The sequence below is a fragment of the Pseudopodoces humilis genome, chromosome 7 (assembly GCF_049639895.1).
Source record: "Pseudopodoces humilis isolate 2021_Gansu_Grassland_sample_001 chromosome 7, ASM4963989v1, whole genome shotgun sequence".
NCBI lineage: Eukaryota > Metazoa > Chordata > Aves > Passeriformes > Paridae > Pseudopodoces > Pseudopodoces humilis.
In genome coordinates, this window is record NC_142206.1 from 2,775,612 (window position 1) to 2,803,261 (window position 27,650).

The 27,650-nt window shown below is 47.0% G+C and overlaps 1 long non-coding RNA gene across 1 annotated transcript; it reads right to left on the reverse strand.

Moving 5' to 3' along the window:
- Window positions 1–3,595: 3,595 nt before the first annotated feature.
- On the reverse strand, window positions 3,596–26,814 carry LOC148183944 (uncharacterized). Its single transcript, XR_015773014.1, has 3 exons — window positions 26,577–26,814; window positions 4,927–5,139; window positions 3,596–4,148 (listed from the first exon to the last, which is right to left on the reverse strand). It is a non-coding gene; the product is annotated as an uncharacterized LOC148183944 (long non-coding RNA).
- Between the last annotated feature and the right edge of the window lie 836 nt (window positions 26,815–27,650).

A 27,650-nucleotide genomic window follows, 5' to 3' on the forward strand; every position in this document is an offset into this window, starting at 1 on the left:
CTGAAACACTGAAAAGTTTTCACCCACTTAACATGGGTTTTATAATTTTAACTTGCAAGTTCTTGTTGAATTGAGCCCTGTTGCGTGGACAAATTGGACAAGAAAAGTTTAAATGTTACCACTTTGGCTTCTCCTCAAGTGGTGCTGAGCACAGATGTTTGAGGGGGCCATCATGTCCCTGTAAGAATGGGGGCTTTGTGTGCATAACCTTACAAAGGGCAGAATAGCCCTGCTTTGCTGCCAGCCACAGGATCATCCTATCTTTATGTGTTGATTTATTAGGCCAGGGATGAATGAAACCGTAATTAATATTACTGAAGCATTAGAGTCTATTTAATTTAAATGCCACTGAATATTTCACTTTCAGTTGGGAGTGACAATGTGTTCGGGACTGTCGGTGAAAGCCTCAGCCATCTGTTACCCTTACTAAGAAGGGAAGACAAGAGAGACACAGGGCTAGAGAGAGCATTGAGCTTTGTGGCTTTTCCAAGCCTCCAAGATCATCATTCAACTCAAGGGCAGCCAAGAAACATTCCTGAGCACTGGACCCTGGGTGTGTAGGGGAAAGGCCTGAAAGGGTACAGGGGCAGCACATCGTCCCTGAAGGATGGAGAGACACAGAGACAAAGGTGGAGATTTACAGTAAGTCCATATGTAAACACTCTCCTAAAATATGTTTGAGCACGTGCAACAAAGCAGTAGAAGGAGGGTAGAGCAGGAAACTGGTCAAGTGGATGGTGTAAATATATTTTTACAGGTGGTGTAAATATATTTTTAAAGAGGGGGGGAGGGAGGGAAGAGTCAAGGCAAGGTCTGACTGCTGGTTTTAATTAGCCTAAGCAGTGAGGTTCCAGTCCAGCTCCACAAACAGCCAGGCTTTGACTCGATGGGTATCACAATGTTGGGAGCATGAGGAGTTCCCCGTGAGCTGCTGCAAAGTGGTCTCCACCAATCCCAACAAAAAAAGCGTGGAGCAGGGAATAAAAAAGGCAGCAGGGAAGGCAGCAGGTTTAGTCCCTGAGAAATGCTTTGGGGCATGAAATGAGCAGCAGGAGAAGCATCACCTTTGCTCCTGCAGTGCCAGAGGAGGGTCCCGGGCTGGGAACTGGGGTGGGAGGAGTGTGCCAGAGCTGGGTCCCTGCCTGGGGGACACCAGGGCTGGCCAGGACACGGGTGGGAGGTTCCATAGCCCGTGGGATGGTAATTAGCACAGTGGGTTTTCTTATAATTGGGATCATTTGTTCTCCCGGTTTTTCTCCTGCGAACTGATTTCATGCCAGAGGGAAGCCGTGTGACTCACACCTTGCCATGCCAATTAGCTGATAAACATCAAATGTAAACAAAGATGGCCTAATTAAGACTAGTCGCCCAACCTCTACATGCGTCTTGTCAAAATCCCACCAGCCTTTCCCATCCAGACTTATTTTCTTGTTTGCTGGGACTAAATTAGCAGCTTTGCACAAGAGCCTCTTATCTTTGAGAGAATCTCAGAGCAGGTAATGAGGAAAATTGGGAGCTGGCCACAGGAGCTGTGTCACCCCCTCCATCTCAGTGGGTGCCTCATGCCAAGGCTGAGGGCAGGGATTTCTCTGCCACTGGATAACGCTGGAGCCAGCAGCCACATCCTGAGGTATTCACTCAATTTGTCTTCCTTAGTGCTACTATCTGTACATGAAATCTGTAATGTGTGTGTCTCCTGCTGCTCTCACCTGCTGTGAAAATTCATCAGTCACAGTCCCCGGCTTCCCAAGGCCCCAGCCTCCGGCTCGCAGCCCGGGGAGTTATTTGCACTTTGGAGAGGAGGTGTACGACAGCCACACATCCCAGCAGCAGCGTTTCACATCCACTTCACGCCGGAGCACAGCATCACACAGGTGAGCTGTGGCAGAGGAACAAGCCCAGGGATGCATTTTCATTCCAGGAGGTCTCCTAATGAAATCCGTAGGATTGTTTCGTGGCATTATAGAAGTTTTTAAAAGGTCAGAAATATCAGTGGATCATCTGGACCATCCCTCTGCATCAAGACAAGAGCCCCTGTGTCCCTGAGACTCCCACAGCCCATCCCAGCAGACTGTCCTGGCTTCTCACCAGCCTTGCTGTGACACACCTTGGGTTTGAACCAAGCCCCTCTGTGACACACTGAGCCCATTTGCTGTAGTCCTACCCAGAAGGAGGAACACAGACAGCAAGTCTTTGCCACTATCTTTAACAAACTTTGTATGTTGCTGTTATAATCTCTTCCTCCTCAGCACCTTCTCCTCTTTAAGCTCAGCAGCTCCAGGTTATTGATGTGTTCCACATAGATCCTGTTTTCCAAGCCTTTCATCATTCTCAGTGCTCAGCTCTGAAGGCTCTTCAAGGTTCTCTGTTGGTCCTAAAGCATAACATCCAAATGGGAGCCTGGCTGTGCTTCACCTCATCCCCGGTTTCATCATCACACTTGTCCCTCCTACGTTGTACCTTGCTCCTTCCAGCCCAAAATGGTCATCCTGAATGCCACCCCACCTCCCTGCATGCCCCTGCTCCTCTTTGCTTTGGAACATCTGAGACTGGAATTGGGTAATACCAGTTCCACTCTCCAGGCCAGGAGTGACAATTTAGCAGTGGCTGGTTGCAAAGCTGACCATCCCTGAGCCCACTGCTGGTTCAAACTGGCCCTGAATGCACTGACACTGTCCCATTGTCACTGGGGGTTTGCAGGATCTCTTGATCCAGCCCACATTGCCCAGCTTTGCTCAAGAAAACTTCCTGAGAAGAGCTACCTTCCTGCAGTGAGAGAAAACTGTACATCAGTGGCTTCTCTTCAATGGCAGGACTTCCTCTGTCATAAAAAACAACTGGAGTTATTTAACGTATTTTGTTCTTGACAAATCCCTATTGGTAACTCCTCCCCTGGGGTGTCTACAAATAGTTGTGTGATTATTTGTTCCAGCACTCTTCTGGGATGAAAACCTGGTTGCCTTGTCTAAAACTCACCAGTGCCTTTTTTCCCAGCGTAAAGGTCCTCAACAAGCCCTCGGTGAAAGCTGCTAATGGCTCTGAGCCCACTGCAGGCCCTTTGCTAGCCAAGCCAGGCAGGTGGGGAATAACCTCTCACACCATGTCTGTGAGAGCAACAAAACACTGCTGATACTTCCCTGCTCCCCACTAAAGATTACGGGATATAACTCAGGGAAGTTGCCTGTGATGGTTCAGTCTTTATCCACACGTGAGAGAGGGATCTGCTCCTCGGAGAGGAGGCAGCAATCAGCTGTGCCTCATGCTCACCTGTGCTCACCCATCTTTTCCAGTTACACAGTTTGTGTCAGCATCCCTGGGAATGACCAGCTTCAATGGAAGGAAAGATGAAGGAATTAATGCAACAATTACAAGTAATTCTGATGTCATTTATTCAAAGAACCTTATGGCCAAAACTCCAAATCTTTGAAAGTTATGTGCCTCACAAGTTACACAAATGCTGGGCAGTGCTTCTCAGAGTAGCCAGGAAGGATGAGCTGGTACTTTGCTGGAGGAGTGAGTGAAGAAGCTTCACACAAAACTGCTGATGTCCCAATCAGTGCAAACACACAGAAAATCAAGCAGAGAAATCCAGATTGCACTACCAGTGTGGGTGTACTCACAGCTCACATCAGCTCACAGCACAAAAGTGAAGGTGTGAAGATACTTCAGCTGTTTTAATGGGTAAGTCATCTAATACATACTAAAAAAAACCAGTTCCATGCCTGTTCAAGTCTGGTGGGATTCGGGGGAAAACAGTTTTCAATAACGAGTAAAGCAGGCCCTTGTCGGTGGTGTCAGCAGGAAGTTTTTATATTTTGTGAACTTACTATTGTCTAAAAGCATTTTGAAAAGAGTTTACCTCTATCTAATCAGCAAAGGAACATAATTACTCCAGATGACAAAGCATGTGTGAGTTTCTCTACTGGCAGGGCTCAAAACAATGTGTAGCCTCATAACTTTTTAAATTCCAGTCAGATCCCGCACTGGCCTCCAGCTGACTCATCCTTTTCAGAATATTTCTTTTCATTACTGTGTCTGTAGGCTGCACATCCCAGAGCTGGAGCCAGATCAAGCTGGGGCTAGCCAGTGTGGTGAACCAGCATTTCTCCACGGTGGTCTCATCAGCTTCTACCGAATTTCAGCTTTTACTGAAAAGAAAAGGGAAAAACAATCAAGCTCTCTAGGGAGGAGGAGTGAGCTTTGTGACTGTGGCCCAGTGGAGGACTGATGTGGGGGCACAGTAGGGAAAAAGGAGCAGTGGGAAAGTGTGCTTGGACCAGAGGGGACCTGCAGCAGTTCCCAATGGCAGCAGCACCTGTGGGAGCTGCGGGTGTCACCCTGTCCCCACCTGCACAGCCAGGGCAGATGGCACAGGGACACTGGAGGGGAGATGACAGGCACAGGTTTACAAATGAAGCTGCCACAAAGGTGAAGGAACCTGGAGCAAACCCCATCCTGGTGTCCCTTCCCTGAGGTCCCACAACACTGAGGGAACCCCTCGGGCACATTGGTGTCCGTCCCCTGAGGCTGCAGTCCCTGTGCCTGCCCTGCCTGGCGCAGCTGCCACGTGCCAAGTGGCCCTTTCTCTGCGTGAGAACCAAAGGGAAAAGGATGCTCATCAGCCAGAAAAGCACCATGTAAGTAGAAATGGAAGATTTCCAGTTCCTAAAGAGCTACCAGTGAGCATTTCCAAAGTGGCGTTAAAGAACACTTTGAAGTACAGCCCACAAGTTTAAAAAAATGCATTTCAGGGGATAAATCCGTATCTCATTCCAAAGAAACAAACTAAGCTGCATTTTACTAAATATAGACACGTAAGGCACAGCAAAATTCATCAAAACTCTCAATCATATCTCCCAAAGAGATGTGTTGTGACAGGAGAGCAGCAGCACCATGAAAATAAGGGCTCGGTATTGCGGTACTTACACGCACGAGTTACCTCCGTCGTGTAAGCAAAGCCACTGGATCAAACCCTCGCAGGATTTCACCCCTCACAGCTCACACCAGGTCACTTGGCAGGATCTTTCCCACCAGAGGGTGGCTCACGCTCCGACCAGGCTCCCAGCACCTCCTCCGTGCCCATGGTGAGTCTCCAGGGCTCAGCTTTTCCGTCATCGCGGATCAAGAGGGAAAGTAACGCTAAAAAAAAAAAAGAAAAAAAAAAAAAAAAAGAAAAAAAAAAAAAAGGCTTTATTGATTGGGTTATACGAAATGATCCCCTTTGCAGCACAGTTTACACTAAGCCTCCAAATCTGACATCTCTTTGAAAGCTCTCTTAATATATCCAATTATAGATTTTCAGCAACTTTGTGGAATGTCGGCTTTCCCGGCGACTGACCCCGGAAAACACCATTGAAATCAGGAGGGATTTTGCTATTGAGCTCAGTGGGGGAGGATCAGGTCCTACATAATTTTATTGTCAGCAATGATGACCTCTCTTCACAAATGAAGAATGCCCATCCTGAACCGTGGCCTTCGGAACGTAAACCATTTATTTTTATAGCTGGATCCTTCCCCAAGTGGGATATTTTGTGCATGGTTAACTTATCCCAGGGCTTTAAATGCTTGCCAAGTGGCTTTAATAGCAGGATGTTGTTTAAAAAGATTGGGAAGGATTGTGGGCAGTAATAGAGATAATTGCCAAGGAGAGATAAATGAATCTTCAATCTCAAACCAACTTGGCTTTATCACTGGGTCAGGAGGGAAGATCCAGAAAAATCCCCTAGTCTAAGACTAAATGTGTAATGATAGTTTGGGATTTAGGGAAGTTGGCAGCCGTCGAGATTTTTTGATAAAAACATCTTTGGAGGCTTAATACAGGTTTGCAATTCCATATAAAGGCATGAAATCCCCTTTTCACTCCGGGGGATTTGGCATCGTGAAATCAAAAAGCTGGAGGTGAATTTCTGGGAGAGGAGCAGACAGCAAGGGACATCCTGAACAAAGAGTTTGGCAGGTGGCACCAGGGCAGGGCAACGGCATCTGAAGGGGCTGAGCACGGATCCAAGCAGGTCAGGAGTGTTTTGTAGGGTACAGGACACCTGCAAGGGGTACAGGTGTCCCCAAGGTGTCCCCAAGGTGCCCCTCAGTGCCTCTCAGTCACCCCTCAGCTGCCCTTTAGCCCCTGGAGCAGCTGGGGGAGGATGATGCATGCCAGACCCAGAGCTTCCCTGTCTGCTTTGGAAATAGCAGAAAAAGCATATCCAGGACATATTTAGGTGTATTTATTTATTTATTCAGTCACCAGGGAGGGGAGGAAGTTGGAAGCCAACCATTTCAATGAGGAATTATCTCACCTTACCATGCAGAATAAGGTACCGCATGACACAGCAACTTTTCAGGTCAACCTTTTTTCAAAATGAGTTGCCAAATAAAGAGTGTTGAACAGGAGAAAAACAAGGACTGACTTCAGACAGGTCTCTCCTGCTAGGATTTGGGGGGGTTTGAGTGGAGGTCAGCTTTTCTCCCTCCGTGACATCCTCTCTTTCCTTGCCTGCTGCCAGGCAGTGCCCCAGGCTGCGGGACCCTTGCTGCTCCCTGCGGTCCAGGAGACCCAAAGTGACTCCTGCAAACACTCTCAGGGCTTTTAAAAGGGGAAAAAGCATTTTAGAGAGAGATGACTTATTTTTCAGCAAAGGCCTTACCCAACCTGGAAGCAGGGAGGGACTTCTGGGATGTAATCAGGCAACGCAGAGCACTCATGGGGCTTTCATGAGAGTGGAAAAGGCCTTTTAGTGAATTATAACTTATTTTTCAGCAAAGACCTTTTCCAGCTCAGGCTAGGGCTTTTTCTAGTTATCCTCTTACCAGTCTACTTTTCTCCTTTCCAAAACCTGTATTCCCAGCTAGGGGAAATAACATGGAGGAAACCCAGAAGGATTGTACAAGGAGAGCCCTGACAGAATGATTTCTCTCCTTATGATCTAAAGAAGAAGCAGTGACCCCATTTTTCCAAAAGCAATGCTGAAAAAGGCAGAGCGATGTGACACGAGCAACACAAAATGGGACATCTTTGGATTAAAGAGTCACCATTTCAAACCACCATGTTTGCAATTGCAATTGCAATTGTCCAACAAAAGTTGGATGAAAGCTGTGGAAGAGGTGGATGGTTTGTTATGACAAATTTTCCAGTGTAAGCAAGGTCCAGGAGGAGTGCTGTTCTTGTGAGATTAACAACATAAAAAACCACCAAAATAAACCAATCCAAAACCAAGGTATGAACTAAAACTGGGGCAGAACCACCCCAAGCCACGAAATCCAAAATCCCCTGCCGGCGAGCGCAGCTGCGTTGCCCCGAAGGAGAACCTCCTTGCTGGTGTGGGAATTGCAGCCCATTCCCAGCTCAGGGATCTGCATTTCCAGGCTCTCAGCCCTTCTCTGGGGATGGGGTGCAGCCTCCCCAGCCGCCAGGCCCTCAGCTAAACTCGCCACTGCCTCGGGCTCCTGTTCACAGCCCGCTTGCCTTTACCGTGGACATGCTCACACTTGGCGGCATTATTCGGAGCTCTGGCTCTGATGATCATATTTATATGGCTGACACCCAGACCTACTTGCCTATTCCTGTGGATTCCCGTGAAGTGCTGTCATGGCTTATTACCTGTCTATCTGCCTTCAAGCCTGGGTGACTTTTAATTTTTTGAAGCTTAATGCTGGGAAAACAGAATCGTTTCAGATTGGTTCGGCTCACCTCCTGGATGTGGGGATTTATGGTGTATAATACTGTAGCACACATGGCTTAGGAGCTGGTTTCACAGCAAGGCTCTTAAAAATGGGCTTATTTCATCTGAAATCTTCTCAGGAGGTGAAAAAGTATCAATGAGAGGGGACAAGAGAGAATATCTTCAGCGGATTTTGGAAACTTCCACAGCCTCTGCTCCGTGCTGTTTTCCAGGTTGAGGAGCCCTTGTTCATGCCTCAGTCTAATCCAGAGTTGTGTATTGGAGCTCAGTGATAATTGGAAACTCTTCTCACTCCAGCATTTTCAGCTGTTGTAAAAGTCTGCAGCTAATGTCATAACAAGAATTAAACTGTCTCATCATATTACACCCGTCTTAGCTGACTTCGCTGGCTATTAAGGTGACAGCGCATTGATTTAAAATTTGTGTTAATTGTTTACCCCTTCTTGCAGAGGCTTTCTTGGGGGTTTTGTAGCAACCTGCAGACTTTCTGTAGCTGTAGATTATCTTCGTGTTCAGCATTATATGGACTTTAAAAAATATTCTTTGCCTGGATCACACCCCTAATACCTCAGCCCACGGATTTCTTTGACACAGATATTCCCTGCATGGGTCACTTTTAAAAATAATTTAGTCAAGAGGGCATGGCTGGCCTTGATCTTACAAGACTTTAAGAGGATTTTATTCCCCTTCTCTGATATTTATTTATACTGTTGTTTTCCATTTTTCAGCTTACTAATAGCAGGGGTGGTTTTTTTAGCATGAGGGTGTCATTCTGCCTACGTAACATTTCATTTTACGGGTTTAACAGAGAAACCACTACCCACCAAAAGAGACCTTACAACCCATCATCCTCAGGCTTCCACTTTTGGGTTGAATAAATCAACTCCCATATGAGCCCATGGTAACAAACTTTTTACCTGGAGCTGGGAATGAAAATTGCTTTGTGCCATATGCTGTCTCTCTGGCACAAAATGAGCATCACCTCAACTGGAATTTGGTATGTTATGTGATTGCAAGACTGGAAAATAGGAGACATTCTTTTCTGTGGTCTAATTCTTCAAACCCATAATCACTGGATAAAAGATAATGGATAATTTCTCCATAGATATTTGAAAAAAAAATCATCCTTTTTTTCCTCCTAGAAATATTTTGATCTGTTTTCACCCCCTTTACTGGGGGCTGAAACATTTCTCAGTTTCTGCTCCCCTTTGTTGCATTTTCTCTCACTGGACTGAAGCAGCTACTGAATGGGAAATGGGAAGATGTAAACTTGCCTTAACCAAAAAAAATAAAAATTCCTATTTAAGGGGAAAAGCTAAGCAATCAGGTAAATAATAGATATTTATTTCTGAGATCAAAATGTCCTTGACATCACCAACTGTTTTTTGTCCCAGATGTCAGGCACTTTGGAGCAGACCTCATTCTTGGAACTTGACCTCAGCTAATGGACATTTTCCTAAGGAGACCCACTCTGCCTTCCCCTGGCAAGAAGCACGAATCTCATAACCAGCCCTTCCCCCACCCCATCTCCCATTAGGTCTTTTTGTGCCTTTTAGTCAAAAAAAACCAGGAGTTTGTGCATGAGCTGCAACCAGAATTCACAATTCTCCAGCGGCCGGTACATTTTGCACAGTTTATAGCTTATTAACATGATTGTGAGTTGCAAAACTATTCCCGGTTATTTGAGTTCCCAGCGTTTATTCCTGGGGAAAACCAAAGGCTCCCAGCTGTCATTAGAGAGCACTTCATTAGCAAACAGCATTCAGTATTTATATTTTGAGCTGCAAGTGCTGCTCGCTCCGATGAATAAAGTATGTGCTTTCCCAGGGAAAGGCTGGCTGCTCCGGCCCGGGAACACGGCAGGGATGATGGGATGGGATGGGATGGGATGGGATGGGATGGGATGGGATGGGATGGGATGGGATGGGATGGGATGGGATGGGATGGGATGGGATGGGATGGGATGGGATGGGATGGGATGGGATGGGATCCATGGGATGGGATGGGATCCATGGGATGGGATCCATGGGATGGGATGGGATAGGATCCATGGGATGGGATGGGATGGGATGGGATGGGATGGGATGGGATCCATGGGATGGGATCCATGGGATCCATGGGATGGGATGGGATCCATGGGATGGGATCCATGGGATCCATGGGATGGGATCCATGGGATCCATGGGATGGGATGGGATGGGATCCATGGGATGGGATGGGATCCATGGGATGGGATCCATGGGATCCATGGGATGGGATCCATGGGATCCATGGGATGGGATGGGATGGGATCCATGGGATGGGATGGGATGGGATGGGATGGGATGGGATGGGATCCATGGGATGGGATGGGATGGGATCCATGGGATGGGATCCATGGGATGGGAGCAGCCCCACTGACGTTGTCTGTACGGAGAGTGAACTTTTCTGCCTTGCTTGGTGCGCCCTCACCACGCTTCCAAAGCCTTTTGTTTCGCCCCTGTTTTGATGAACTTCTCTCCCTTTGATGTTCATCTGGAGTTTAACAGCGATAAAAGGCACACAATGGTGAGATTGTGGAAGGGGAAAAGGTGCTGGGAGAGCACAATGCTGTGCATTATCCCCTGGCTCCCCTGCTCTTGGCAGGCGGCAGCGGGAGCCAGCCAGGGCGGCAGCCTGGGCTCCACTGCAGTGACACCGACAACAGCCCTGGGCTGCCAGCACCCAGATCAGTCCCAGTTTGGGACATCCTGGCCAAAGGCTCCCCCCAGCCTCAGGGAGCAATGGGCAGCCTCGGTTTATTGGCACCAGGACGTGTCCCAGCCCCGTCACCGCACATCGACGTCCCACAGCAGCATGGCAGCAATCCCAAACCTCCTCGGCCCCTAGCACGGGAAGCTCAAAGAGTGAGGGAGGCACACGTGAAGCACCAGGGTGCTCCTGGAGTCAGGTGGAACTCCAGTATTAATGCCAGCCTCCTCCCAAGCCACAAGCACCCCTGGCTCTGACAGCTTTTCTAGAGGCAGCTGATACTTGTTGTAGTTTGGGGTCAGGCTCTTCTCTGGGCTTTCCTTCAGATTCACATTTCCAGTCCATCTGACTGGAAAGGAAATCCCCAAAAGTAAGAGACAGAGGAACCCCTAAATGTGCTATTTTTACCATCTTTCCACAGTTTTATGAAAGATACTGATAAACAATTTCAGAAGGCAAGATGGTGAAGCAGGGCCAGTTCTGACAGTGTCATGTCCCCATGTGCTGATTTTTCAAGGCCAGTGCTCATTTCTCCCTGCTCTTTTTTCCCTGTCCAGACCCTCTGCAGGTTTGAATCAGCAGCTCCTTGGCCTAAGTCTCTTTACAGATTATTTGTGCCTATTAATTCCTGGCACCACCTTCTTGTTCCCCATCTGGAAACTCCTCCAAGCAGCTGGAGTTGGTGACACCTGCTCAGATGTCACCTTGCAGAGGTGCCCTGCAGCACCCAGGAACTCCCAGGGAAAGGGCAGTGCCCCTGTGCCCATGGGGGCTGGCAGACCAAGGTGACCTGGGGACACCTCCTTGACTCTGGTATTTCCTTCTGGTCTCATTCCCCCTCCCAACCCCAGCCCTGCCCCTGGGCAGTTTCTGCTCTCAGCCATGTGCCATGCCAGCTCTGGGCACATCCTGGGCACATCCTGGGCACATCCTGGCACACACCAGCTCTGGGCACATCCCTGGGCACATCTCAGAACGTGCCCACCCTGGTCACACCCTGTCCCTGCAAGGCTGGGCTGTGACTTCTGCCCCCTCCCAGTCTGGGCACATCCCCAGAGCCACCTTCCATCCCAGATCCTGCCTCGGTTACCACAACCCAAAGCCCTGGCAGTAGGCACAGGGTATTTTTGGGATATTTTTGTTCATGAAAATCATTTTCTGTGAAGCTCCTCATAGCATTTGGTAGCCTGAATCAGACACGGGCCCCAAGCACCTTTTCCCGGGGTGGCTCCTGCTGTTCCAGAGCAGATCTGTGGCTCAGGATGGGATTTCCAAGGACATGAGCTTGTCCTGTCCAAGCCACCCCACTGCCTGCAGACAGCCCCTGTGCAAAGCAAGGACAGAGTCCTAATGAACCCATACATAATCTCATTTCTCTTTCAATGGCCTCTGCCAGCAGCAGCTGTCTCTGAGTAGGTGCTTTCTAAAGAAAATTGTATGTAGACCTTCTGCAGATGTAATTTCTCACTTGAGAACAGATTTGAGGGTTTTTAAATATTCTTTGAGTTGCTGAGTCTGGGGATAGCTAATTTTCTGTATTTTTGATTAGATTTTTAACCTTATCTTACGACATCTGCATTTGCTGCTGGTCTGACCTACTTAGGGAAGTCAAAGATACTGGAGATTAAACTGAACAATCCACTTCAATACATACTTAAAATTTCAGGGTCCTAACAGAACACTTTGATTTCTAATAATAATTTCTTGTTGTTCAGACTCCAGTTGTGAATTTGCATTTAAAAAAAAAAAAATCTTATCTGCAAAATAAAATCATTTTGTTTGCCTGAGAAGGCAAAATCTGTGAGATCAAATAACTGAACTGGACCTGAAATGTGCACAAGGATTTTTAACAGCCCTGCTTATTAACCAATGTTAATATCTACCAGTGTGTACTATGGAGTGTCAGTCCCTATAAAATTTACTTTAAATGCAGTGAAAAAAAATTCTGTTTTTTAGGAATGTTTTGCACTGCATCCCCATTTCAAGCCCAGAAAGCAAACAAGTTGTAGCAGACTTTTCCTTGCAAAATGAATTTGTCAAGCTCTCTGCATTTTGCTGAAGTGTAAGAAACTCAAATAAAAGTGATCCTAAAGTTAAGAGCTTGGTTTCAGGGCAGAGACTGGTGGGGATTTCTGTGCTTACATCAACTTTTCCTAAAGTTGGAGGTGTGGGTAGATTTTCTTGTTGTCAGAGGAAATCATTCATGAATCTAAGACCTCAAAGACTGATTCCCTCTCCTATTGCACTGTGCAGCTTATCTTTTGATAATATTCTGCAGATACAAGTGAAAATAGGAGATCACTTGCAAATTTGAGATAACATCTGGGCTCTTCCTTTTCTCCATTACACTTTTATATAATTTTATATATGTTTTTTAATATATATATATATACATTCGTTCACATATGTTAAGCCTTCACAGAAAGTGAAAATTGCCAGTGCTTAGCAGCTTGCAAGAGCAAACTGAGCCTGATCCAGAGCCTCTTCCCATGCCAGGGCACAAAGCCTCTGAAAACTGGGCACGAGAATTTCAAGCAGGTCCTGGACACAGAACATTTACAAACACCTTCTTGCCTTGATAAAAAAAAAAACAAACAAGTGCTTGGAGTGTAACACTGTGTTTTCCTGTGTTTGGTGACTTGGGAGAGTACAGCTGTGCTGTTTAACACTGCATTTTTCTAGCTTTTAATCCATATTATGAACCCACAGCCAAAGAGCCTTTCAGAATGGCTGTGACCGTGCCATTAATGGTTGGGGAGCAGCTGCTGCCAGAGGAATATTTTTCTGTATTTTTACCATTTATGCTCAAGCTGGAAGAGGTTTTTTTTGCTGTCTGAGCTGCACTGAAGCAACCTAAATAAACTGCTGCTATAATCCAGCTTCTGCTGCTGTGTGAGAGCTTGCAGTCCAGTTTCCAGTGACCCCCCCAAACACAGGCACAGACCTGCTCTGCCACCACACCAGCTCTCAGTATACCCGGGGATATCTGTGGATGTGCTTTGCTGGGCAATAAAATATAATTTAAAATGTGCAGAATGAGTGTGGGCAGTGTTTTTTTTCCTGGAGGTAAAATCCACTTAGTAAAACTTCAGTGTTCTACTGTGTGAGAGATTTGTGCTCAGAAGTGCATTTCTGCAGTTTTTTCAATGAATTTCCTCAGGTGATTGATTTATAGATGGCTGAATAGTGGTAAAACACAGAGTGCACACAATCAACACAAATCACTAGTATTAAGCAAGTGCCAGATACTCAGAGAATCTTTATTACTTTGGAGTATCTCACACCAGTAAAATAAAATTGTTTTGTGCAACACAAGACCAAAGTCGTTTGCAAAACAGCACATCAAGCCTAACCACATCCAATTTACTTCTAAGCTCTCTAATGCAAGGACTGTGTTGCTCTGTTGTTACCATAACCATGTATTCATTAGTTCCTTCTTGACCAAAAATCAGTTCCACTCCTGGATGTTGCTTTAAAGTTAAGCCCAGACCCCTGAGCCTGCAAAGATTCAGGGGGATCCTTAGCTCTGCACACAGCAGGGAAGTGCAGAACCCCAGTGAAATGCCTTGCAGAAGCAGATTCTTCTAGAAGCAGGGTCTGTAGAAGACCCCCTCAAGGACCATCACCACACTCCAGCAAACACTGTCTGCTCCAGAGATAAATTAAAAAAGAAATGGCCTCAAAGCCTGGCTGGGCCATCCTTGAGCTGTCGGAGGCAGCTGCAGGTTTGGTGCTACAATCTCAGGCTGGGGGTACCCCATGCAAAAAACAAACTTAGCTGGATTTGTGGGACCCCTGAGGAAGTGGAAGGGCTTCCCCTGAGGAAATCTTTAGGGCTGTAGATGGCTTAGAGCCCACAGGTGGCTCTGCATTTGTTCCCTTTGTGTCCTTCCCCCTCGAGGGTTTGGGGCTCTGGAAAGTTTTCTACGTTCCAGAGAGATTTCCTTGCCTTGTAGGGAAGGGCAGATCACACAAACTGGAGCTGGTAGCTGCTCCCTCCTGCTAAACAGCATATTTCTGTCTGTGTTTGACTGTGTTTTTCTACCCCATCTCCTTCTGCTCTACATGATCCGTCAATATTGGGTTTCTCCTCATTACACTTTACTCTCTCTTAACGTCTATTCTTCCTCACTGATGGTTCCTCCCTTTACCACGGCTTTTTCCAGTGGTTTGGCTCCAAATGAAATGGCCAGAGTGGTACTGAAAAGTAGTGAATTTGGTTCTATCTATTTACCATAAACCACATTTTTTTTTATCAGCTTCATTCTTCAGGAGAATGTAATAATCCCTTAATTTTAGCTCCTTTTTTTGTCTTGCTTCAGGCACAGGCTCCAAGAGATGTGCATGTAACACAGATGCTTAATTTACTCCTCCAAATATGCAAAGAACATGTCTATGTGAAATAAACATCACTAAGAGCATGGCTGAAGACCAGGGGGAAAAAAACATCAATAAAGCTGCTGTAAATTCCTTATTATCTAAGAACTTCAACACCTACTGATATATCTGCTCTTCCAATGCACCCTCATGAATTTAAGAGCCTGGGACACACTTATTTATGGGTGCAAGCTGTGTGTGTGTGCACAAACAGTGCAGCAGATTCTGAAACAACCATCTGAGGATGTTATGGCTGTTAGTCAAAAATCAGACAGTAAAAGGGAGATTTTTGTTTGAATAGGGGGATTCGGAATGTGACTCATAGACAAATCACGCGGGATACAGGGACTTCATGAAAAAAAATAAAAAACCCTTAGAAAAACACACTATTGTCTGTAAAACCTGGACATGCAAGTGCAGAATCTGCAATATCTGAGTCACATCTCTTCCCTGTTACCTGCAGATTGTGGGTAGAGTAAGTGACATCTGGGGAAAAGCACAGAGCCGCAGACAGGAAAGGGAAGGGCAGTGAGTAAACTTCCATCGGCCTCGGAGAGACTGAGCTTCCTCCTGCACATCTTTAGTCTCTGGTTTTCATATCTAGGTGTAAATCTGGCTTTGGGCTACGATGCACAGTTCTGCCAGACATGGTTAATATTAATCATGTGTTATTAAATCAATACAGAGCTCTGTTTGATGCTTGTAGCACTTGCCCGCTGCTCTGCATCCTCTAACTCTCTGTAATTAACAATATTTGATCTACAAGAAATTTATACCCACAACCCCTTTACTCCCAAATTCCCACTACTACTGGTAAAATCCTACAACTCATAAAATGAAACATAAAATATTAGAGTTCTGGTTTTTTTGGGTTTTTTTTAATGTCCTAATAGTCCCACTAATTTGACTTTTCAGGGGATTTTCTACATCTCACTATTTAGTATTAGCTGGGTACGTGCACCTGGAGATTTGGGTGGTGAAACAGCAGCACCAAATACTTGAAATGCACACCTCCAGGGAAGACCATCTCCCTGTCTACACACACACACACAGAGTCTCACATATTTGTGCACGTCTCTGCATCCCCAGTGCTTGGATCAGCAATGTATTGTTGCTATTGCAAAAAATGTGTAGCGCAGCAATATCGTAATCAAATGTATGCTCAGACATGTGCCAGGAGGCAGCAGCAATTCACAGCCCATCAAATGCCTTGGCTTTGGCTTCCTTAAGAAGCGTTTCTCACACCAGAAAATGCAATTACTGCTCCACTGTGCCTTCCCACGTGGAGATCCGAAATGCTTCGGTAAATGAAGCAACCTGTCAATACTTTGTCTATTGCAGATGAGACATCTACAGATAAGGATCAGTGTAATCCAGCCATTGATTTTAGGATTCTCAGTCCTCCAAGGACTGTGACAAATCTATACATTGTCCCTGAGTGACAGGATTTGCTTTTGGATTTGTGATTTTGTTGGGGAAACCGTGTGAGAGTGAATGTGAGCAGAGAGAGCTCTGCTGCCGCCCAGCTGGGCAGGCTTGGGTCCATGTGTGGGTCCTTCCAAACCCAACTGTGGTGCACACCACTAATTAGCAGCCAGACAATTGCAGACACACCAACATTTTAATTTATTTTTTTTTTCCTAAAACAAGAAAAGGCGAACTGTTTCAATATTTGCCTGATTTTCTGCTTTGCTCTAAATTTGCCTTGTTTTGGAATCCACTTGTATTGTACAAGCTTAGCTACCGTTCCTGGTGGGGTTTGGTGACCTGGGGATGTGAAGGAAGCATTTGGCTCCCAGTGCCAATCAGTAAATCTTGTTTGTAAGAATGGACATACAGAAAAATTCCTGTCCTGATGTATCTTTATCTGGAATTTACATGTGTGTCTTATCCCTTTGACGTGCTTGCCCCAAAGCAGATTATAAACAGATAAACCTGTCCTTGTAACAAAAAGAGAGATTCTGTTTCTGAGAGACACAGAAATTTGAGGGGCCATGAATGCACACACTCAGGGTCCTTTAAATGTTCACACTCACACAGTGTTTTATGTAACTCAGCTTCAACACACTGCAAATGTTTACCAGCAAAGGTTTGCAACTCACTGGCCAAGAACAACTGAGTTATTTGCTGAAGAAAATAGGTTGAAATTCCTAGTAATAACTCCAACTTCTCAGTTTTGAACTAATCAGGAAAAAAAAAAATTAAGAGTTTGAGGAAATGTTTAGATTTCAGCTTTTCTATAGGATTTAATGCACACATAGTCCAGGGAGGTATTTGGGTATTACATGAAAAGCCATGTAATAGATATGACCTGGTATTACTGGGAATTCCCAGAAAAACCCTGAATATTGCCATCAGGGGCTATTTCTGTCATCCCAAATGACACAGCAGCTTCAAGCTTTCCCCACTTATTGTAAAATGAATGCATCAGTATATATTCTTCCTTTATCCAAATTTTCATCTGTTCCCAAACCAAACTGGAAATAACTAACTGCTGGTAGAGGTGCAGAACAGGCAGTTTTTCAGTCTCCATCTGACCCACCACAGATGAATTTGCTACCACTGAGCAAGTTATACCCCAAATACAACATGACTCACATAAATATCTAACAGTGACTGAACTACAAAATATTACACCTTAAAAACGTGGCATTGCCATGCCCAGGAAAGTTATTGCCAGTGTTTTTTGGAAGTGTTAAGTTTGCTTCTGTTCTGCTTGGAGTGAGTGTTTTCTCACCCTTTGTTTGCTATGACAATATGTAATTGAGACAATCTGTCTCTAAAACTGGAGAAAAACCACGGTATTCCATCTAGACACATTTTAAAGACATAGTTTGATGAAGTGCACGGCAGCACTTACACTTACAGCAGGATTTTCTGGTCACTTAGACTGACCTGCAGGGCTGGGCTTGTTTGCTGAGGTTCACACAGACATTCCCAACTCATGGCCCTCCACAGACAACATCAGCTCATAGAAACTCCAAGGAATAAGCTCCCCAGCACCAAAATCATTCTTGTATCTACTCTACACCTCTGAAACTGTGAGTTTATGCTCCATCATTACTGCATGAGACACGATTCTCACGTGAATAGCGACGGCGCTGCGAGAGGCGCTGTTAAAGACACAGGCTCCTCCACACACTTCAGCTGCTCTCTGCTTCCAGCCCCTACCCAAAGCACCAGGCAGAAACCCAGAAACATGAAATTAATTCAGAAGACTGTACATTCTCCACACTAAATAGCTATAAGGGCTTCTCATTTTTATGACGAAATAGTCGTATTCTAGGCCATAGCAGGGAAAAAAATGCGCTTAGCATAGATGGCGAAAGAAGAATAGAAACAAAACCTGTGGTATTCAGTTATTGACATAAACATCATCATGCACTGTATGAGCTGTGATTTCAGCCTAGTGACCACATCACGTGGACCTGGGAATTTGTCCATCCCGTCAGCGAGCGTTGGCTCAGACCTGTGGAAGCCAGGGCTGTATATATGGCTTTAGCTTTATATCTGGCAAGCCTTGCAGCTCAGAGTAAAGCACGCCTCACTTGCTTACTTGCTGTGTAAACAAGTGTAGACCACGTCACCAAAAAGGCTCTGAGATTTACCCAGCAGATCAGGGAAACATCTGTAGTCTTTCACATATCTCACAAAGAAACATTTGTTTGGTAAAATGTTGCATCCTTTCTGAACGGCGACACGTGGGGCCGTGGGCAGAGCAACTAAATCCCACAGAAATTATTATAAAAGTCTAGATTCCATTTTTGCACTGTCTAGATAGTATATAAATATACTCTGGATTTGGGTTTATTTAAATCTATTTTTACATATGTATAATATAAATATAAGTATAAATATGTGATCTCAATATATTTAAATAAATTTATATCCTGTAGTGCTTCTGATTTAAAAGGCATTTTGGGGCAGGAGGGTTTTTTTGCTGATAGGCAAATATGTTCAAAAAGTTCTATATAAATAAGCAGTAAGAGCTTTTCAGGAGTATTCAGGGCTCTACATTCACCAATTACCTTATATACACAGGTTTTCCTGGATAACATAAGTATTTCTAAATTTCTAAATTTTGTAATTTCGTAACTTATAAACCTGAAATTATTCTCCTAATGGGATTTTGTCATCAGAGTCACTTCCAGAAAGTGGGAAGTGATAGCAAAACACGGGGCTGAAATTTGAGCAGAGGAGCCTTGTGTTTGTTCATTTTGAAACAGGAGAATGAATTTTGCATGTGAAAACGAGGGTGTGGGAGCTGTAAGGTGTTTCACACCGGCTGGTGGTGTGACCATAGCCACTGGGCAACCATAAATCACAGCATTCCTGGGTCAGCTGGTGGAGAGGCATTCAGAGAGGTCTGTCCAAATAAAAATTACCCTTCCTGACACGAGGGCCACAAGGAGCCCAGAGGATCTGCTCCCGTTCCTCCACTACACGCAGGAGGAAATCCAGCAATTGGTAAGGAAATGGGTTAGACATCCATGGGGCTGGCACGCCTCAGAAGGAAGAAAAATGTGCCACTATTAACAGAGGGTGTGTGAAAGTGTGGATGTGCAGCTGGGGTTGGGTGCAAGGGACGTGAGCGTGCATCGATCTGTCCTTGGGCTGTGCTGAGGCATCTTCAGGGGCTGCGAGCAGCTGGGCCAGGTCCTGGAAATGGAGGATGAGACAGGGTGGGAAGAGCATCCCCACCTGTGTCTGTGCATGAGAGGGAAGGCAGAGATGTGCTTCAGCCCCTGGTGTGCTCAGCCTGGCCATTGGGGCAGCTCCTGTGGTCTCGGGGGTGCAGTGCAGGGGGAACCCTGAGCAGCCTCACCCCCAAAGCCTCCCGTGTCCAGTCTCACCTTCAAGAGACACTGAAGGAATCACAGGCTGTGTCGTGGCTTGAAGGGGAAACACCCCCCACATTCAGGCTGGATTTTTGTTGTGCTTTTTCCGCAGAGGTGGAGCTGGGAGAGGGGAAGATGAAACGTCCCAACTTAATTTCTTTTTAATGGTCTGATGGAGCGTCTGACATGTGAATCCTCACTGTCCCTGCTCCCCAGCTTGACTTCAATGACTGCTTTTAACAAACAGCCTCCACCAGACAGGGAAATTCTGTTACCTTGCCCAAACCTGCTCAAATACTTTGAGCTCCCAGTTACACGTTTAGCACAGGATTTTGGCAAAATGCAAGAGAGGCGCATCCTTTGAACTGGATGTAGACTTGAAAACAGCCTCTTGATCATCTGATGTCTTTATCCACTGAACCAGAACTGGGTTTTGTAAAACCTTACACCCGTAGTCTCTTGATCTCCCCTCTACGTGCCTGCCAGCAATGAAACCAGGTCATTTTAAGGGTTCCTACTCCCGTATTCCTGCAGCCCCACAAGATGCATTTTAAGTAGCGTATCCAGAGCCATCAGTGACCACGGATTAGCGGGGCAATATTCCCCCTGGAAATCTTGGAGCCTGCACTGCCTTCCCTCATTACAGAGGCTACAGGGTCTGCATTGCTTTGCATCCTCTAACCCAGGGGGCTTTGCATAAACTGCACTTGGGCTCCGGGAGCTTTGCCCCTGAGCAGACCCCGGGCAGAGTGGGATGCTCATTCCCAGCTCCTCTTGGGGAAGGGGAGCCCCAAACTGCCCAGGCCAAGCCTGGCTGCTCCAGCCCAAGGCACGGGGGCTGTGCTCCTTGTGACTTCCCAGCGCACAAGTTCTGACCGGGAATTAAAAGCCCGTCCCCTCTCAGTCTTTGGGGGTAAATTTCAGAGGCTCCAATGCTCGATAATTAACAAGTTCTGTCGTTCCCCTTGCTGTTGCACTAGCTGTGGTATTTTTAAAGCTTTTTATTAAAAATTAATTTCTTTATTTTGTTGGAGACCCATCACTCAGTCACGTGGCTCCCTGTCATGTTTCTATCCTTCCTACTCATATTCGAGTTATGCCATCAAGCTAATATATTGTGACTGCTCTTCTCTCTTGTGACAAAGCCTTGCAGCTGCCTCCAAATCAATAGATGTCAAAGAAATATGAAAACAATCATGACAGAGAACTTAAATCCTGGCTAGAGTCTGCATAATAAAAAATGTGCTTCTGTTCTCAAGGCAGCGGATTAATTTATCCTAAAGTTTAGTCAAATTTTATTCCGGTACCTTTTTCCCAGCAGATAGAGCTACATCTGTTGGGTTTGTAATGTAATTTGTAATTACTGCCCTTCATGTGGTCCAATGCCTTGAACCATCTTTAATTAAAAGCATAATTAAGGGAAGATCTAAAGGAAGACAATTACCAGATGGTCTTTTTTTTAGAAACAGTTAGTTGCATTGAGGATGTACCCTGGTCCATTTCTGACTTGGATTAAAAGGCAGGCTGCCTCCTGCACAATCTGTGAGGTGAGAGGATGCAAAGGGGCTCAGGCATCCCGGGCACAGCACAGCCAACAACTGCCACAGGGGCTGGGGACAGCCAGGGGGACACTGGGGGACACTGGGGCAGAGGGTCACCCTGGCTCCACCACATTTTCCTGCTGGGTGAGCCCTGGTTCCCTCCTCCAGCCCAAAGCTCTGGCAAGAAAACACCTCAGTCAAACCCCTGGCATCACTAGGGACACCCTACAGCTCCTGGGAAATATTTTTTTTCCTGGTGAAAATAACAAGAAAAAGTAATAACAATAACAATCGTGATATCAAAATGGTAGGAACATAATAATAATAATAATAATAATAATAATAATAATAATAATAATAATAATAATAATAATAATAATAATAATAATAATAATAATAATAATAATAATAATAATAGTAGGGACTAAGTCCCAGAACAGTTTCCAAAAATTAATTATCTCTGCTGCCCCGGTTGAGATTGACCATGGTGGGGGGTGCCGTGCCTGCCCTGCCCCTGCTCATCGCTGTGGGAGGGGGTAACTACCTAAAATATCCCCTAAGAATGCAGCACCCACCCAGACCTGGCTGGACTTAGTTTGAGGATCTCTCCCCAGCCTCTTGGGGTATCTCCTTCCAGAAGATTCCCCATATCCACATCTGGAAGTTCCAGAGACCATTACTGAAAAAGAAAGGGCGGGAGGAGACGGGAAATAAGCCCGAAAATATGAATAATGCAACAAAGTGCAGAATTATGTGCGAGCACAAAATTTCTAGGGGAAGCTAGGCATAAAAAGGGAGGGAGAGAAAAAGAAGAAGGGAAACCTCGAGCAGCGGTGTAATGGAAATTAAATTTTTGCTGTATTACTAAGATTTCATTATTTGACCGTTCCTACTCAAAGTAAGGCAGCAATGAATTGTAATCATTTCAATTATCTTCAAGATAGTTTCTTTAGGACACAAGTTGTCAAAGATAAAAAAGTACATTCTTGCTGCTCCGTGGGTCCATTTTCCAGACGGTTTGTCCTTCTTGCTGCATGATTTAGCCGGAGCTCTTTTGCATAGTGCGGCTGTCCCGCACTCCCTTCCGCGGGGGCGCGGAGCCGCTCCCTCCCTGCGCGGAGCTCCGCGCCCGCGGAGCCGCCGGGGCTGACCCTGCCCCAGCGCCCGCTTCTCCTCCATCCTCCCGAATTAACTTCACACCGCAGGTTTCGCTCGGTTGGCTTCGCCGCTTTTCCCCCCTTCTTATTTTCGCGGCTCTCTCCCCGTGTCGCTCCCCGGCCCGTGGAATATTTCCTGAGCCATTACTCGGAATAAAGCAATAAATGCGGGGCGGGCGGTCCCGCACCTCGCCTGGCCGCGGGGCAGCCGGGGCAGGATCCGTGCCCTTCCCCATCCTCACAGCCCTGCAAATACTCTTTTCTCCCTGCTGATAGGGGTGGATTTGCAAGTGAGAGCTGCTCTCCGCCGGGAAGGCGCTTAGGTCTCTTTAAGCGCAAACCAAATAACATTTAAATGCCTTTTTACTGCCGGGGCATTATTTATTTAAGTGGCCGTCGGAAATCACAGCAACGCCGTTCCCCTTCCTCCCGGAATATTGTCCTTGCCGGTTTATTAGAGCGACTGGTTTAAAAGAGGCTCTTTCGGAATAAAAGGGCGCGTTGCTCCCCATTATTCATATCTAGGGAGTCCCAGGCCTTCAGTACATTAAAAAAAGCTTCAAAAGGACAATTCGCCATCCACAGATATTATATTTGTGAAATGTCCTTTTGTCGAAGCTTTTAACACCTTCTTATAAGGAATCATTTGTTCTTTTCTCTTTAATTTTGATAGACAATTAGCCATCAAATATACACCAGTTGACTGTAACCGAGCATTAAACTAGCCTTTATTTAACGCTAATTTAGCATAGCTGCTTTGTTTAACTTTGCCATACAAGAACCAGGTTTTGTAGCAAAAAAATAGGTGTAATTTCATGTGGGGCTTCATTTCTTTTGGCCCTGTACACAGCAAGCCCTCTCCTCTTTGTAACCCATTCTGCTGGGCAGAAACACCATTTCGGAGTGCCTAGCACCTGGAGTCTGGAAAAAAAATTAGCATTGATATAGATTTAGTTGAAATGTAATCTCTTAAATCTGTCCAAGATTCGGGGAGATAATTACACTTTCACTGAATTGACAGAGGTCAGCGTCTCTGTGGACCTGAGGAGTTGATTTACTAACAATAGTGTTACATAAAAAATGGTGTTTGAGATTATAATGTTAATAGATGCAGTCACTGGGGAAAGCAGGCAGGCTACAACTAATTCGATGGAACTTGGGTTTTGCGTTACAAGGATTCAAATCACTTGCAGCATTTAATTTAGAGGAATGACTTTGGCAGTAATTACAGCAAATGGAAAGGTCGCCTTGGAATATTAGTTATTTTTTCCCAAGTTGGGGCTCGGGATTTTGGGGGGAAAGTCCTTTTTCTCCTCCTCCGGCAGTGGCCGGGAAAGCCGCGGAGCTGCTTCCCCTGCATTTCTACTGTTGGTCACCTCGGACCCAGCAAATTCCCGACTAGACTAAAGAAACGGGGGTGGAAAAATATTTGCTTAAGAGCTGGAGTCGCCCCTCGAGTGGGACCCGACAGTTTCCAGCGTGAACCGGAGTTTCCTTCTGCTCCCGGGGGATGCTCGCTGGGCCGTGCCAGGTCAGCACCTCCTCGGGCAAAGCGCACATGGGGGAAAATGCTCCGCAGTTTCGTTCACATTTTGGGGAGGTCACAAGAGAGGGAGGCTTGGGCCCGTGCTCAGGTGAGCCCGCTCCCGCCTCCCTCTTTTTTTTACCCAGTAATGACCTGGCGGGCACCAGACGGCCCAGATCCGAGCGCTGCCCAGCGGGTCACGCAGCCTCGTCGGGCACCCTGGCAAATCCAGCCCAGACTCAAGTTCTTGTGCCACTATGTGCCCGGCGCATCACATCGTGTGTCGTGCCTCTTCACCCACTGTCATCCCGCAGGGGATGTTTCCCACCCCGGCTGGACCTCGGCTCTTTTCCCGCTGGGGCCCTGTTGGGGACAGCCCGGTCCCGAGTGGCAGCGGGGAGCCGCGGGACGGGGCGGCCCTGGGGGCAGCGGGGCCGGGTGTGAGCCCCGGCCCCCGCCCCTCGGGGGGTTACGCGGGGGCCGCCTCGTCCTCTTTCCCGGGGGATCCCTGCAGACCCGACGGCCGGCGGAGGCGGGGAGCGCTGCCCGGCCCGGCCCGCAGCCGGGAGCGGAGGGGCGCGGAGGGGCTCGGAGGGGCTCGGAGGGGCGCGGAGGGGCGCGGAGGGGCTCGGATGGGCTCGGAGGGGCGCGGAGGGGCGCGGCAGCCGCCGGCTCCGCATCCATCCCGCTCCGCCTGGAGCCGCAAATCCCGAGCGCTGCCCCGCAGCCGCCGCCGCTCCGCGCTGCATCCCGGGCCGATGGACAGCGGTCCATCCCCGGGGAGCCCGGCGCTCCTCGAGGGGATGCTCTGCCTGCGCTGGCTCCCTCCGCGGCCCCTCCGCGGCCCCGGCCGGCCCCACTGCCCCGGAGGAGCCGCGCCCGCGGGAAGGGGCGGAGGGGAGGCTCCCGGGGCCGCGGCTCCGCTCAGCGCCGGCAGCCGGGGCAGCGCCGGCAGCCGGGGCAGCGCCGGCTCCGCAGCCTCCGCCGCCCTCCGTCCCTGGCTGTTTATGTTTTAAGTCCACCCGATCTTACATGTAACAGCAATATATATGTTAATTGAAAACTTCTGAATTTAAAGAGGTTGTGACAAGTTATAATTTGTCTTGTCAATGTCTGGAATCCTTGTTTAGCTCTTTAGTTGTGTCTGCTGTTCGTGCCTGTCAGATAACAGCTTGCCTAACACGCTGCCTTCTTCTCTTATGGCACGGAAATGACAAATGTGCTGTTTTATCCATACAATTTATTTCATTATTGTTGCCAGCACGAAGCATCACAATCAATCATAAGGAAGTCCAGTTGGCAGGTGTCAATCTTGGTATGTTTTTGTACGTCTCAGTCCATATTTAATCCAATTACAAGGGTCATGGAGTAAGTGCAAATCCCCTTGTTACAACTCACATCTTATTCAAGATTTAAAGTAAAAAGTCAACTTGATCACATGGGCGCTTTGGGGGTCCTCCGATACCTTTTGATATGTCGCCCCCCCCACCCAAATTATGCAGAGATTGCATTTTATCAAAGAGTTATCGCTGGTCGGTTGGGGTTTGGGGATTCTTTTTTTCCCTGAGTGTTTGTGTGCAAATGAAGTATCTTGTTATTTTGCTAAAGAAGAGGGAGGTTTTAATGATGGGAGATCTTTCCGCTCATTGCCCTTTCAAATACAATTGTAGATCGAACTCAGCCTTGTCACGTTGAGGAAAAGTGAATTTCTAACATCCAGGACGTGCCTGTCGACTTTCAGCGAATTGCATCCAATCACCCCCAGGGAATTCAGCTAATGTCTCAGTCTAAACCGGGATGAGGGGAGAAAAACAAATCAAACATTGTCCGGAGTCACGCTTATTATGAAAATGTTTTAAAGGATAGAGAAGGGAAATAATTCAAGACAGCCCAGAATAAAGTTTTCGACAAATTAATAGCATTAGGAGTCTTCGGGGGGGGGGGGGGGGGGGGAAGAGAGAGAGAGAGAGGGAGAGGGGAGAAAACCCAGCTACAAAGTTAAGGTATAAAGAAATGATTTATAGCTATACGTTTCTTTTTTTAAAGTAAGAAGCATTTTTTTTAATCTTGATTTTTTTTTTTTTCGGATGAGAAACAAGGTTACGGCATTGAAAATTATAGTCTTATTATACTGTCGGCTACAATGGGATTCTTCGCGAGGGGAAATGTTATCTTTCTGCTAAATTTCTGTCTTTAGGACGCTTCAGTTCACAGAAGTTTCTTGCAGCATCTTAAATTAGAGCCCCCAAACACACGCTCCCGCACACTAACCCGCTTGTTCCAACAAGTTTCCAGCTCGCCAGGGTTCACAGACCGGGGTGCCCGTGTCAGCTCAGCCCGCTCTGGGCGAGTGCTCCGAAGAAGGGTAGGTGCAATCGTTTACCAGGTGGCAGGAGAGCCTCGCAGGCTGCCAGCCACACAACAGCCGGAAAGCTCTTCCAACTTTACATGGCAGTGCACAAAAAGCCATTTCAATAATAACTCAGGTATTTTTTATTCGAAGAGATGGAGCTATTCAGTTTCTATCAAACTGCGAGAGGGCTGAGCCGACAGGACGAGAGGATATAAAAAAAAAACAAAACCCAAACAACCAACCAACAATACAAAACAAGAGCAAAATTACATTTCTGCACCAAGGTTTAAACGCAATCCTGGGGGCAAAAGAGAAATGTTAGACAAGCAAAGAGACGTGTGGGGGAAATAAAAAGAAAGTATTTAAAAACACATACCTTGGACAAGGGCAAAATATCGCAGCTACAATGCTAGTCAAGTGCCTCTTTCCTTGAAAGCCAAAACCAGGTCTCTATCGCAATATTTTTCCTGTTCTAGGGCTTTTCCCTTGGTTTTTACCGTTTATTGTAGCTAGTCTTGGACCCTGAAGCCTGTGCAATGCCACAGTAAACAAATTGTTCTGATGTGCTTATTATTATTGCTCAAGTTCTGCTTGGATAGAGAATTAAAGCTCATTATTACAGTGTGTGTTGAGAATTGCTCAATCTATGTGAACACGGGGGTTTGGGGCATCCTCGGGAAAAAAAAAAAAAAGAAAAGAAAGGAAAAAAAAAATAAAAAAAGCTCACAACTTCGGTACGTAGTGTAAATCAAATATGTATAACGCTTATAAATTTGTAACACGTTGCCGTGCCCCTGCTCCCATGCCCTGCCCTGCGCGGCTACTCCCGCACCGACCCCGCTTCCCTCCGCGCCCGGGGGGCTCCGCTCCGCGCAGCCCCGCGGAGCCGCCTCCCTCCTCCGCGCCTCACCAAAGGTCGCGGACCCGACCGCCGCAGGAGCCAAAATTAGCGGGGACACAAACAGGCGTGGGGGGGAGACATTTGTTCGCCCCGTTCGGCCGGCACCGCTCCCTGCCCGAGCCTCCCCGGCGCGGCGGGGGCGGGGGGCGGCCGCTGCCCTCGGACACCCCCGCCCAGCCCGGGGTGACACCGGGCCTGTCCGGGCCCCCCCGCCCGGCAGGGAGAGGAGGCCACCCCCGGGGTCCCGCCTGCCTCCCAGCGCAGCCTTTGCAGGGTTTTTTTTTTCCCCCCACCCCTCCTTTATTATTATTATTTTAATTTTTTTTTCTTTTTAGGCGACCTCTCGGCAAAAAACGGACTCTGTTCCCAACGCTCCTCCACTTTCCTGCCTCGCTTCTCTCTTTCTATCTCTTCCTATATATATATTTTTTTTTTTTTTTTTTTTTAGGAGATAAAAAGGCAAACAGAGCGCTCTGGCGCTGGCGAGGGGCTGTTTGCCTGCCTCCGCCGAGGCCTGGCCAAGCAGACTTGGCTTCACGCCTGAGCAGT